This window comes from Pinus tabuliformis, chromosome 4_1 (genome assembly GCF_031772625.1).
Source record: "Pinus tabuliformis cultivar Carrire ecotype Pingquan chromosome 4_1, CPIR1, whole genome shotgun sequence".
Classification (NCBI taxonomy): Eukaryota; Viridiplantae; Streptophyta; class Pinopsida; order Pinales; family Pinaceae; genus Pinus; species Pinus tabuliformis.
The window spans coordinates 240,072,591-240,078,421 of NC_142303.1; the positions used below are offsets into that span (position 1 = coordinate 240,072,591).

At 36.2% G+C, this 5,831-nt stretch overlaps 1 pseudogene; it reads right to left on the reverse strand.

The window, feature by feature from the left end:
* Positions 1-1,649: 1,649 nt before the first annotated feature.
* Positions 1,650-3,438, reverse strand: LOC149175151 (pectinesterase pseudogene; annotated as a pseudogene).
* Between the last annotated feature and the right edge of the window lie 2,393 nt (positions 3,439-5,831).

Here is a 5,831-nt window from a genome sequence, read left to right on the forward strand (position 1 = left end):
CTCTCCTATAAGGTCTTGCAGAAGTTTGGAAGCATGGCTTACAAATGAGAGTTATCTGCATCTTCATGTGTACATCTATTCCTCCTTGTTTTTTACTTAAATAAGATAATCAATGACAAAGTCCCAATCCAAATTATTTTGCTAGAGATTAATGAATAAACAAAAATCATACTAGAACCATAAACCATCATTGAAACAAGAATTAAGCATATGAGAAATCAAGAAATTACTTAATATCTCATCAAATGGAAAGACCTACCATTGGAAGAGGTGACATACAAAAACATCCATAGTTAGTCAAGTGTGATGGAAACACTTGTTTGAAGTGGGCATGCATGTTAACCTTAGACAAGTCACATGTTAATTCTACAACCCTTTATTAAGCTCTAGATATTGAGTTATTACATTCTATTGCTATTTTATTATATAGGCTAGCTTTTCATTTATCCATTTCATTATAATTGTACTCTTTTTCTCCTATATGTATATCAAAGAGAACTAATCATAACAGATTATATTTTTTTTTATATTGTATTCCATATAAAAAGAGGTTTCACTTGAGGCAAAGTTCAATACATATTTATTATTAGCAAAATACAATAGAAACATATCTATCTACTTAAGGAATTAGCATAGAGCCCTAACACTATCATCTTTAAAGAACGATATACATATAGGAGCACTACGCGATATTAAAATTTTCAGTTAAAGATTGCTTTTATACATATGATAATTACAAGTGAATGGTCATTTTTCTAAACTTTTCCTTCAAATATTGGATAATAGAATAATTTGATTGCAAGCTATTAGCAAAGTTTAGATTATAATTTGCATGGATTTAGATTGTAATTTGGAATTGTATTAGAATGAAATTATAAAACATGTTGCATTTAGGGAAGTGATCTTGGCATTACTTACAAGTATATACTTAGACCTATTGAATGTTGTATTGAATGTTGCATTTTTGTAATAGGGAAAAAATATTTGTTACATTTTTCTGGTAAATTTTTTTGGTTAATTTTATATTGGGTAATTGTATATAAAATAAAAACTAAGTATAAAATAGTAGATGAATTAATCAGAAATTAATTTAATAATAATAATATTTTTTTGTGGATTGGAATGTTGCAGAGCAAATTCAGTCGAGATTTTTGTATTCAAAATTGCATTTACAGTAGAAACTTCATGTTCAATCCTAAGTAGTCATACAAAGAAGTTTGCATTGAAACTTGTAATGTAGAATCAAAACTTTAAAAAACATTTTTTATTTTATTTATTTCATTTAGATAAGGAAGATTATTTGTGAACTCATTTATTTCCATGTTCAAGGAATCTCTTCCACAATTTGTCGGGCCTCGATGTTTAGCCTGGCGACAATTACTTTGCCACAGTTACGCACATTAGCGAAAAGCTGAAATTCATGAACATGTGTATGTTTGGATTTATCTCGTCGGTGGTGAGATTAAAAAGATTAAAAAAGGAGGAATGCACATGACGGAGGCTGCATCACCCATGCTGGCCCGAACCACGAAGGATTATCCCGTGACACTCTAAACGAAAAGCAGGCAGAACTGAGTATTGTCATGTCCACATCCGCCTCTGATATTATACCACTTATGAGTGATGAATACAGTAGCTTTACTTTTGCCTTAACTTAAGCCTGCATCGTAGGGTACCGCTTGTATCCACGCATCACCATAGATGAAATTAACAACTGTGAAATTCTCAGCGTCAGAAATGTTCATGGCGTGATACCCAGGCCACTGAACTCGCCCTGCAGTTCCTGCCCCAGGTCCAGAATTCATATATTCTCCATAATACAGAGTGGTCAAAGCAAAGTCCCCCGACCATTCCAGCCAACCTGCAGGATCGACCACATCGTCTATATATGAGTCCATATAAACTGTCCGAGAGTAATTTTTCCATGGCCTCCCTAGGAATGTCTGGAAGGAGCTCTTCACGGGATCGAGATCCGGTGCAGCAGAGACGGTGCACTTTTGAATGGAGATTCCTGTGTTTTGATTTGGATCGTCTCTCCCTTGTGCTGTAAAACAAATTGTTTGATCATCCATCGGTGTCCTGGCCATCAAATTGCAGTTTTGAAACACCACTGCCGCGTTGCCGAAGATAAAATCAACCGTACCGTAAATGTCGCATTCCCTGTAGAATTGTCGAAGGGAGTGTGCGTAGAGTGTGTCTTGGAAGCCTTTGAAGCTGCAGCGGTAAAATGCTGATAGATCCGACCCAACTCGGAGGGCCACAGCCTGATGCTTCTCTGGGCCCGCCGTGTTCTCAAAGGTGATGTCCTGAGCAATAAACCCTTGCCCAACTACAGCTGTAATCACAATTATTTCAAATATGAGGCTAAGAAAAATATGAAATTACCAAAGAAAGAAACGAGTAAAGCAGCTTACCGACTGTTGCAGAGCGGTAAGTAGTCCATCCGTCCACAACGCTTCTATTGCCCGTGATAACAGTGATATCTATGCCATCTCCCACCAGCATAATATTTGTTTTGTATTTAGGCACCTCAACGTATTCCTCATAGATTCCCCCGGTAACATATATCACATATCTATCTAAACTATTATTTGGAGCAGCATTCAGCGCGTCAGTAATTGTGGTATAATTACCATTACCGTCCTGTGCCACCGTCGCAACATTGTCTGGTAAAACAACATCATCTCCACCGGAGGTTTGGAGAAGCCTTCTTCTGTCTGCAGCAGACAACCATGAAGGGAACCCGTCCTCCAGTGAGCCATAATGTGAAAGAAACTTATCAGCAACTTGATTTTGTCTCTCATGTCTTGCCGGATCGGAGAACAGACGTCGGTTGTGCACGGGAGGCCCCTTGGGATTTTTGCTAACAACATGAATATTGTTGACAAGAGCTAAAGAATTACTAACAACTTGTGACATATGAACTACGTTACCCGTCAATATGCTTTGCAGGCTTCCGCTAGCCTCCTGGAGACTCTGGAGGCAGGTAGCTTGATTGGTAAGAGCTGCACTAAGCCAAGTCTGAATGTCAGCTGCCTGTCTCCATTCCAAAGAATTATCAGTAAAATTCGACGAGGACTTACTCAGCTCGTCCAACGTTAGATCTAACAGCTGCGTGCAATCGTCAAGGGCATCGAGTTGAGTTCCCATGAATAACCATCTCCCGATACCAGAAATTATTTGGAAGACCTTCTGTGCTTCGCTAATGCTCACTGTGAGAGACATCCTGCTGATATCTACGGGATCTGCCTGCAATGATCCAGCTAACAACATGCTCGACATTGTGGAAACACAGAAGTTAGGATCCAAGGTCACGTCGCAGGCAGATTTCAAAGAAGTGTGGCGCTGAGGCAGTTCATTGCTTTCGATCTGGACAAACATAAGACATATGATAAAGAAAACCAAAGTCATAAACCTAAATATAAAAGCAAAAGCCATTCTAAAACACACTCCTCTCCTTTTTAACTGCGTCGGATCTAGACTGTTGTCCTTCACACTCTCTCACACATATATAAGGGGAGGAGTCGATGCTGAACATAGAACGTAAGCGATCGTTACTAACTCCAGCCAAAAGAGCCTGATAAATTAATAATACACGAATCGATTCCCCATGCCTTCTCTTTAACTAGCTTCAGCGTTATACATGGCTTTGTCTGTTCATGCACCTTGCACAGCCTTTCATTTCGTTACATTCAATGACGTGGCCCCGTTTACCCATGCAACATGTACTGTCTTTATGGAACATACTGACTTTTTATACAGATGACCACCTTTAACTTCACCAATTGCTCTATGATAATTAAATACATATTTCTACATAGATCTTACACATGTGGGTTGATGTTTGTAACGCGGTGTCGCTTGTGGAAATTGTGAATCGCGCTCTTCAATTATTAAATGGATTGGAGCAGGCCTGGAATTTCAAATTTTTTTTGCCTGTCAAATTAAAATTTGACTACGTTTTTGTATTTTTTTTACCTTTCATTTTACGTTTTAACTAAATATGTGAGTGTCACGGAAAACGCTATTTTAACAATTTTTGTAAATTGATTCCACAAAAAATAAGTCATGAAATGGAGGCTGATAATGATGGCTGATAATGACTGTTATTTATAATGATTCTTGTTAGATTGAAATTGCAGATTTGTACTCTATCAGATTTATAACTCAGATTTATAAAATTTTTGCAAAAAACTTACAATCCATGGACTATAAATAAATTATCTAATGAGATTATAAATAAATCGTGGACTATAAATAAATCATCTAGAGAAAATACAGAAAAGTTGTGTAATAATAAACAGTGATTATATTTCATTAAAAGTCAAACTTTCTAGAGAGACTACAAATTTTTTTATCAATAGGAATATTTGGATATGATACTGGTTAGGTTTTATTCTTATTATGCCTTTAGTAGTGTATTTGAGCTTGGCCAGACCAGTTTTAACAGAAAAATTGGAAAAATATTTAACAGTGTTGGGCAAGAAGGGTCAATGCTATGAAATATTGCAAGCATTGCATGATTTAATGCGTAGATTACTTGAAACGAAGATAAAATGTGATGTGATTGATTTTTTTGGTAATGTAGCAGGTTTTGTTGAAGTAATTGTTAAAATTTGCGAGGTGAAGGAAATTTGTAAATTTTAGTAAGATCTAGCTCATATATTTGCTAAAGAGACGAAAATTTCTGCAAATGAAGGCAATTGACAGTAGCTATTACGAGATACGGTGGCAAGATAGCTAAATAAAATTAAAACTTGGTCATTTTCTTCGATTTGAGGCCATTGTTGTCCCTAGGGCTTAAAATTGACTATTGACCATGTTGTAATGTAGTCGAAAATTTGTGAGATTCTGCTATAATTGTTATTGTTGGGAACATATTTTCGTGGATCTAAGTACCATATCTTCTTTTTGGAAATAAAACAGAACACGATGGTAAATGTTCTCGTGGAGGAAAAATATTTTATTTACTGTGCCTATCTTCAAGTTTTGAAAGTTGAGAACATAGATTTACCTAAGTTCAATTTTGGTCATTTTCTTTCTGGGATCTTGGTCTTGTATCGCGTGTATATTCCTAAAAATAGTGCCGTAAAACCTGCAAATCGCCTTCCAATTGCCTCTCATAGGGCTTTTCAACTGTGAATACTAGACCTTTTAAAAGCCTAACCCTTTCTCTGAGAATGGAACTTCATTGAACCAGAGCTTTCAAGGGGAACCACTGGTAGAAGAAGAGCATTTATTATTATATAGAAAAGTTAGTTTAAATTTGGAGATGGATTTCCTTCCTGTTGTTTCACCTTGTATTTTTAGGAGTCGCCACTATAATTTCAATGAAAAAATACAACCAATATGTCACTAACAACCTAAAATGTGCAGACCATGAACATTAGACTTGTATAATTCAACGTCAATCACAAGTAGACTTGTATTTCAACGCCTACCACAATTACAGAAGAAAAGCTCTGGCCAAGGCATGTCTGACTACTCGCTGGGGTTGTTGTCTATTGCTTAGACAACGTTTCAACTAATTATTTGGTAAATGCCAAACTTACAGAACATTCTAAAAGATTTCTCTTTAAGTAAAAACGCCTTCAAGAAACTTACAGAACATTCTAAAAGATTTCTCTTTAAGTAAAAACGCCTTCAAGAAAAGACCACGAGGCACGATAAAAAAATCTTTAATATGACAAAGGAACTAATTATTTGGTAAACGCCAAACTTACAGAACATTTTAAAAGAATTCTCAAGTAAAAACGCCTTCAAGAAAAGACCACGAGACACGATAAAAAAATCTTTAATATGACAAACGCTATCTGGACAACTTACAGAAA